The sequence below is a fragment of the Etheostoma spectabile genome, chromosome 9 (genome assembly GCF_008692095.1).
Source record: "Etheostoma spectabile isolate EspeVRDwgs_2016 chromosome 9, UIUC_Espe_1.0, whole genome shotgun sequence".
NCBI classification, from domain to species: domain Eukaryota; kingdom Metazoa; phylum Chordata; class Actinopteri; order Perciformes; family Percidae; genus Etheostoma; species Etheostoma spectabile.
The window spans coordinates 29,235,864-29,244,713 of record NC_045741.1 but is presented as its reverse complement, the minus strand read 5'-3'; the positions used below and the strand labels follow the sequence as shown (position 1 = coordinate 29,244,713).

General features: G+C 43.6%; 1 long non-coding RNA gene across 1 annotated transcript in view; it reads left to right on the top strand.

Moving 5' to 3' along the window:
• LOC116695115 (uncharacterized) overlaps positions 1 to 4,038 on the top strand; it is a 9,469-nt gene extending 5,431 nt beyond the window's left edge. The window contains exon 3 of the long non-coding RNA XR_004333357.1: positions 4,028 to 4,038. This is a non-coding gene — a long non-coding RNA (uncharacterized LOC116695115). The remainder of the gene's footprint in view (positions 1 to 4,027) is intronic.
• The last annotated feature ends 4,812 nt before the right edge of the window (positions 4,039 to 8,850 follow it).

Here is an 8,850-nt window from a genome sequence, read left to right as displayed (position 1 = left end):
TGTTTCCCATGCTCACTGTCCCTTGTGCCAGCCAGGGGTTTCCAACTTTTTTAGCCATGCCATGGCAATATCAAGCAGTCGGTCCAAACAGAAATGACTTTTGGATGGATTGCCATTATATTTCATTCATAGTTCCCATATTCACTTACACACATACATTTAGTGCCACCATCAGGTTGCCCTTTGTGGTTTTAAATAAAATATCTTCAATATATCATCAACTATTCGATGGATTACCAATTCAACCCCCCTTTTGATGTAATGGGCCTATCTTTGGTGAGCTCTTAATTCATCAGTTTCACTTTGTCCAGCACTTTAGTTTATGACCCAATCCCTGCCAGACTATACAGGGGCATTCCCCATGTGTACCTTTGTATAGCCAGGGCCTGCTGTGGGCTGAAGCGCGTGCCCGTGCGCGGGTGCAGGAGGTGGTGTCCGGGCACTGCCACCTGGAGATTCTTCATTGCCATGCAGAGTCCACTGACCAGCATGGCCACGCCCCCCAGGCCCAGGAACAGTCCGACAAACAGTGCGGCAGACTGGTAGGGCATGCCCACGCACAGGGCAATGGTCCCCCCAGCAGTCATCAGCATCATGCCCAGGCAGAGCAGTATGCCCTGGGGGCGCGGCATCTCCGGAGCAGCGGCACCTCCACTTCAGCAGGAGCCAGTCTACAGGAGAGGAGAGGGATCAGTGTGTGTGTGTGTGTGTGTGTGTGGGTATGGTGGTTGTGTGTGTGTGTGTGTGTGTGTGTGTGTGTGTGTGTGTGTGTGTGTGTGAGGAAGGAGCAGAAGCAAAAGGAAACTGACACCAGGGGGAATAATATGTGCAACACGTAATCATCCATGCGCGCCGCGAGTGCGTCTGTGCGTTAACCATCGATCCTCTCCCTACCTGATAGGAAGTCGCTGTAAGGAGCTGCTCAGTTCATGCGGGGACTGAACGCTTAACCATCTGTTCTCTCGTCTTCATCAACTTTCATTCCGCCCATGGTGCCCGTATGGCGTCCAGAAAAACAAAAGCAGAAGCAGTTCCTCCGCTTCAGTCCGTAAATCCTGCGCCTCCGCCGCCGCGCCTCTCTCACCGCACGCTGCTCGGACGCGTTGCTTTCTCTCCCCGCAGAAGAACCATATCCGGTTTTGGAGTGATTATACGGTTCAGAAAATCTGTAGAAGAGAAGTATGTCGCAAGTGGGCCGGGCACTGTTGGGTTTTCATGTGGCAGCACTCAGCAGAAGAGCCGTGCAGTGTGTGAGGAAGTGTGTTTTTTTTTGTTTTTTTTATGAGGAAGGGTTTCCAGTGACGGGGAGTGGAGGGCAGGGCGGGCGCACGTCTGAACACTGTCACCTTGCCTCTGTTTGACAAAGCTATTTCCACAGGAGAGAATTATAGTCCCACCTATACATGAACCTATAAACTCCTCACAGGGATCTGAACAGGCCTACATTTAGGGGGGGGGGCTTCATTTCTCATAGTAGATGCTCCAAATATTGGAAAAAATGCATTTCATCGGCGTTTATCTCATTGCCTGAAGCCCCCATTGCGCTTCAATTTTTTTTCCACTTATGGTGATCCTTGTTTCTTCATTTAATAACTGCATTTTTCAAATATAGTATATGTCCTGAGTTTGTCGTTCTATGTGGATATTTGCCCTTCCATTAAAAAACAATAGGGGTATATGCGTGTGGCTGTTATTCACTCATGTTCCTTCATATTTCACCCTACACTTTTGCAAAAAAAAATCTATTATCATAGCCAAGGGTGTAACTTTAGGAATTATGCAAACCTAACAACACATATTTGCTTGCCGCAACACTTTGACTTCATTTGCCCGGCCAGTTTTGATTATTGGGAGGGTTGGGAGGGTTGTGCCCCCCTCCCCCCCCCACCGTATATTACGCCTATGATCATAGCAAATATGGATTATTCCCACGTTAAGTAGTATTTTAGTTAATAATTAACCTGTGCCTACGTTATCTCCTTACATATACCTACTCAGCCATCACTGACTTCACTGGTCTCCCTGGAAGTCTACGTCGTCGCTTTTGTCCATTTCTTGTACTGTCTATGATTCTCACTCAGTGTCCCCACTATCAGAGTAAATACAGACCTGAACCCCTGATCCTGTTGCTTTCACCTCTTTAGAGATGTGCCTGTGTCCATTATTGCCAGTGATTATTAGAAGATATAAAGACCCAGACAAGGGTTATTCACCGTGGCTGGTTAACGAGTCTGATATTGTTTCTTTAATCACTGATTTATTAATCAAAGTTGAATACACACATATTAAAAACATGGTGCAAGATATTCCCTTTTTTTCATAGAAGCATGCCCATTCAGAGGTAAGAAACAGTCCCCACCACGGTGGTTCTCCTGTTGCAGCAGTGTGTGTGGGACTCCTTGTGTGAGGGCTTACGTTTAACACATGCTGTCTATCATTGTATTCCTTTATGACAAATTTCATATTTTGTAACTTTAAAAAAAAAAACAGAACAATTAAAACATTCTAATGTATGCCAGTTAATAAATGTCAAAAAGAAAGAAGAGAAAGAAATGAAAGGAACCTTCTTGTGTTTTTCCATCATTTCCATCATGATACATATTTGGATTTTTGTGCATTTTTATAAATAACAATCTATTAATTCCATTATGCCATGAAAATCTACCTGCACATACTACAGATGTGCATAAGTAGGCAAACCATCATATTGATTATCACGTCACTTTTTATTTAACTTCTTTGTGATTAACAAAGATATACATTCATGTATGTATATATGTCAATGGTCTAAACTGTCTTAAAAGGTCTCCAGTATTGGTTCAATCATGTCCTGGGGGGAGTTCTCCAATATGCAGTGTGTTCAGGGGACAGGGTTCAGGGGCAGCTAGCAAACTTTTGATGTATGTGACAACAAATGTTGTATCCTAAAACACCCGTGACATCGCTTATAGCACCTTTAAGCCCCATTGTATTGAATGTGGTTGCAGTTCCACTGGGGGGGGGGGGGGGGGGGGGGGGGGGGGGGGGGGGGGGTGATTGTTGGTGAGTGCAAAATGAATGGTACTCTATGGAGCTAAATTTCGGCTAAATTTGTCTCTTTCGCCTAATTGTCATTGAGAAATCCCAGATTTGATTGTAGTTTTTGCATGTTCAACATGGATTACATATCATATCAAATGGATTACTTATTTCCTTTCGATTTCTCACAGGTTGAGTCGTTGCTAATGAATGCTGATTGGTCAGTGAAGGACCAAGTACAATCGGAGATCCAACTTGATGGTATCCGAAGCGGAACAGGAATGTCAGAGTGAATATTTCGGCGTGCCAGAAGTTTCAGAAGAGTGGAAGTTCTCCACTTGTTAGAGATTCTCTGCTTCCCTAAACAAGTTTAAGATCTCTGCAAGTTGATGTGCACATTCCATTGAAATGTATGGACGTCTTGAAGGAAAGGAAAGCATTTAAAAAATGTATTAGTTGCCAAAATCACTGATGTGATCCATTAAAATAGAGTTCCTTAAAGCTTAGGCTGTGTTGCCAGTGAGCTGCAGTGGTCTATGAGTGGTGGTGAAATAACTCCTATGGTCAGATGAGTCATAGTTCCCTGCTTTCAACAAGCCACAAGTACATATGTGGCGTACAAATTAAAAAAAAAAAAAAAGTCTATGGCCCTGGAAGCTAGTTTCCTAAAGTAAATCATCACCATAGCCATCCCGTGTGTGAAGCATGTAATCCCGATGGGGGGAGAAAACATGTGTTCAGGATGATGTTTCAAAGCATTGCTGCATTGTTTGCTAGATGAGGAAACGGAAAGAAAACTGTCCTGTGTGCTTCTGTTACCATAGCAACTGATGCCCTTATTAACTAATCCACTCCAGGTAAATGTCTGCCATAACTGAGATTACAACCCAGGAAATAATAATTTATTAGCATTAGTTTTTTCTTTATTTAATTTCAATGAAATACAGAATAAAAATAAATAATAAATAAATAATAATAAAATAAAGGTAGTTTGAGACCAGGCATGTAGTTTTCACCCAATAGAAGCAATAGAGACCTCCATGGGACCTATCTTTGAAAAAACGGTGGTCAATGGTGAAAGACAAACTATTTTCTGGTCCAGATTGACATGTGCCTTAAATTACACATGAGGTGTTTTTCAAAATAAAAAATGATTTTACATGTCAAGAATGACACAATTTGTCGCAAGAAAGTTAAGTTAAATGCAACGGGAAAATATGTAATTAGGCGGACTACAAGTCCAAGTCGCTTTCCTGACGTTGCCACATTTAACCTCCGCTCCCTTCGAGCAGCCGCAACTCTCGACAAGACCCGATTTATAATGGTTTTCACCTCTTTTGATAGTTCTTCCTTTGTCATGGAAGAAGAGGAGACATATATAGCCATATTTCTCTGGTGACGTACAGTATATTGTTTGAGACGAGATGTAGTTCACTAAGCGATCTCACACAAAACCTAATGTTGTTCTTTACCTCAAATCGCTTATCTACTCACATGTGAAATTATCTTTTAAATTTACACTGCATTCATGAAATACATGGCACAATTCAAACCGGACCAAAAAAATGATTATCTCTCCATTGACTCCCATTCATATTTTTTCTAAAGCTAGGTCCCGTGGACCGGAAGTAGAAGGGCGTGACTTCGGCTCTCTCTTGTGTCACCATAGCATAAGCTATGCCTGTAAAGAAATATACTTTCTAGAAAATGTTATTTCAAAGATGTTCATTTTATTTTATCGGGTTAGACACACCAACACCAACATAGGCGTTATCCATTGTTTTACATTCACACAGCTGATCCAACATTATATTTGTTGCTTTGTGTGTAACGATCTGCTGCCCTGAGTCAGAGAACATGATTTGTTTAAATAAATCTTCTTTGGTGTAAATAAATGTGACCTGTGCCTAATGTGTCTGGTTTGTGTTAGCTTAGCTTAAAGGCTGGAAGTCACTTCCCAAAAAAATTGTTGTTTAAAGTTAATTAGTCCAGCATGTAACCCTCCGTAAAACCACTACATGTTTGTATATTTCGGTCTGCTAAGGCTGAATTTGGTGTGATCTACCTTCCATTTCACCATATATTTAGATATGCGTTTACACCTGCATTGTAATTACAGAAAGTTCAGAAAATGTGGGGAAAGCATGCTACGGCCCACTGGTCAACATCAGAACAAAGCATGCTTCAAGTTTGTTCCTAGAGTCTGAGTTAAAGCCCCAGTCTCAGTTTTCTTCTAAAGAACAATAAGGTGGGGTGTCCACAAGGGGCGTCAGATTTGGGGGCCCGGGGGGGGGGACATATAGTGCGTTCCATTTGTGTTCAAAAGTCGGATTTTCGTCGGATAACACGCCCCCTGACGTCGGATTTCCAAGAACCTCGCAGTACCCCTAGCTCAAAATCCAACATGGCTGCCCCATACGTCAACAGTAGTGAAAGCTGTAGGAACATACAGTCATAAGGGCTTCTGTCTTTTTTTGTGTCTCACTAAATCAATCGTCCAACGTCTATCCACAAAAAAACAGAGTAATGCGTTGTCATCCACTGGTATTGCTAACAATTGCTAACCTGGCTAGAGATAACAATGAAAAATCTCAAAATGGAAACGAAACGCATTCAACTCTGGTGTGACGTCATTCCCAGCTCCGACATCCAAGTACCGAGGTAGCCTAAATGGAACGCACTATGAGTGAGGAGATGTGGATGCGGGGAGGGGCCAATAGAGAACGGTTTCTACAGGGCCCAGAATTTTGTGCTACGCCCCTGGGTGTCCGTATTGTCCAGCGTCACACCTCAAAGCTGATCTCTCTTGATCGTCCAAACAGGGGCTCGGACGCCAGGTGTGTGTCTGAGTACGCCCGCCGCAGTTGTGTAGTGCTGCACGTTGTTTTGATGGCAACTTCATAGGGTGGCGGGGGTTCCTGCCACATCGGAGGGTGAGGCGATGGACTGAAACCCCCAGGGTCCATGGGTGGGTAGTCAAAGTCTTCACCATGAGCAGCTTGCCTGTGGCGTTCCATTGTCCTACACTCAAGAAAACGGAGTGAGAAGTCATGTGAAAACAATCACGTGGAAACACAAATACAGTGGTTGTAGAGATCTAGAGAGATGGAGTCATGTTCTGTCGGTAGCTGGGTTCAGGGGCGTCGGACTGGGGGGAAAAAGGGGACTGGGTACCCAGGGCTCTCATGTGAAGAGGGCCCAAAAAGATGCTAGCATAAATAGTTGTGGATGCGGGGAGGGGCCCATAGAAAAGGCGAAAGGCCTTCTACAGGGCCCAGAATTTTGCGTCACGTCCCTAGCTGTGTTTCCTGCCAAATATAGGATTTGGGTTTCACATAGGTGTTATGGACATCGTGGTTGCACAGGATAACAATTTTTAACATGAGCTATATACACACCTTTAACCAAACGGCAGGGGCTAGTAGCTAAAACCTGTCTTTGGGTTTGGGTTATAACAGCACTAGCTGTGAGCAGCCTGTTAGCTTAGCATGAAGTAAACTGTAAACTGGGGGAAAAGGCTAGCCTGGCTCTGTTCAAAGACAACAAAATAGACCCTCCGGCAATAAATGCGTTATATCTTGTTTGTTTTATATGTACTAACACCAAAGGGTCTTATGGGGTTTTCTTGGGCGGGACCAGTCACCAGCAAGAAAGTTACGTGCCCCAGATAAGAAACATGCTTTGTTCAAAATCACATACCAACATACTTTGATGTCAAATTTAGTATGTTTTTCAGAAAAATATTAAATTCAGTGGAAGAGGGCATGTGGATTTACATTTGTCACATGTCGCAGTAGTATGTGATTCCGAACACAATCAAAGTGTGGGCATTTATGTTGAAGTGGTGCAGTTGATCTGTGTGCACGCCTCTGGTAAAATTATGAACAGTATCTCCTAAAAGCAGAGGACCCTGAAAGTGAGGACCAGGAAGGACCCTGAAAACGGACAACTGAACCTCTGACGTCATCAAACATAGAGCTGCACCCATAGCTAGTTCACACCCATAGATATTTTATATCTAAGGGTCCTTTATCATATATATTCATTGGGTTAACTAAACTGCTTTTCTATACAGTAGCATACAGACATAGCATGTAGCATGGAGTCTTATTTTCTGGCTTCAGGATCAAATGGACCATCTTAAAAATAGCCTATAGATTGAACTGTGCAAAACAGCCAAACAAAATCTAAACTGCCTTTTTTCTTTCACCCACCTGGGCAGAAACACCGACTGGGATTCTGGGAAGCGGCTCCCTGGGGGTGTGAAGAGGGCATGGCTGCTGAAGTTGGGGTAGTCGTATGGATAATGTGGACACTCTGGGTCAAACTCCCGGTGGTTGTAGTTTGCGGCACTCTTGCTGTTCATAGCCCAGAACAGCCCCAGGATGAGCATGACCACCCCCAGCACCACGCAGCAGAGGGAGAAAGCCTGAAGGCGACTCTGGTAAGAGGCCAGGAAGGCTGTGGAGCCCCCGGTCACAATGAGGAAGGCTCCGATAAAGATTGCTCCGTGGTGCAGGGAAGGCATCCTCCTCTAGGACCGGGACTGTGTCTGAGGTTACTGGGAAGGCTGTGAACGGCTGGATAGTGTCACTCACGTACAAATAGTCCCACAGAGTGCGCTCTCCATGCGCTCTGACACTGACCAGACATCCAAATTATTTACTCCACGGCTACACAAGACCTGTTATGACAAGGAAAAGCTCATTGAATCTCCCGTACTGTTTAAAAAACAAACCATGATCGATCACAAAGTCCAATGGGTCCTCACTCTGTAGATCTCCAGTTCCTGGCGAAAAAGTGTTAAAAATAAAGGTTCGTTGAAGGATAAAGAAAAAGAAAACGGTGATGCGCATCAGGCTAAAGTGAACTAGCTGTGTTTATCATCAAGGCAGATGGACGAGAGAACAGCAGAGCCCATTAAGAAATCTTTACTGGCGCCCCACCCTCCCTCTGTCTAATGTGTCTGAAGGGTACCACTTTAGCCCTGTCCTGTGTGTGTGTGTGCGTGCGTGTGTGTGTGTGTGTGTGTGCGTGTGTGTGTGTGTGTGTGTGTGTGTGTGTGACAGCAATTTTGCAAAACATAAATGGACATATTGGACATGAAATGGAGTGGAATTTAGGCTGACACCCTCATACAAGATTACATGCTTTTAGCCTTGTTGATTTGTAAAGAATACCCAATGTTTAACAATCACTGGAAACAGCATCCCTGCAATGTCATTTATTGCAATTTTTTTCTATTGGCGGATGACAGACTGTTAGCTAAACTTCAAGCATGCATAAATGATATAAAATCATATCTGACCTACAATTTTCTGATGTTAAACTCAGACAAAACTGAAGTTATTGTGCTTGACCCTAAACCTCCAAACTTCAATATCTAGGGATATTTCTACTCTGGATGGTATTGCCCTGGTCTCCAGCACTACTGTCAGAAATCTAGGAGTTATTTGTGATCAGGATATGTCCTTTAACGCCCATCTAAAACAAACCTCAAGAACAGCCTTTTTTCATCTTTGTAAAATTGCCAAAATTAGGAACATACTGTCTCAAAACGATGCAGAAAAACTAGTCCATGCATGTGTTACTTGCAGGCTGGACTACTGTAATTCTTTATTATCAGGATGCTCAAATAGGTCCCCTAAGACTCCCCAGCTGATCCAGAAGGCTGCAGCGCGTGTTCTGATAAGAACTAAGAAAAGAGATCATATTTCTCTTGTTTTAGCTTCTCTGCATTGGCTTCCCGTAAAATCCAGGATTGAATTTAAAATCCTTCTTCTGACCTACAAAGCTCTAAAAGGTCTAGCACCATCTTATCTTGAAGAGCTC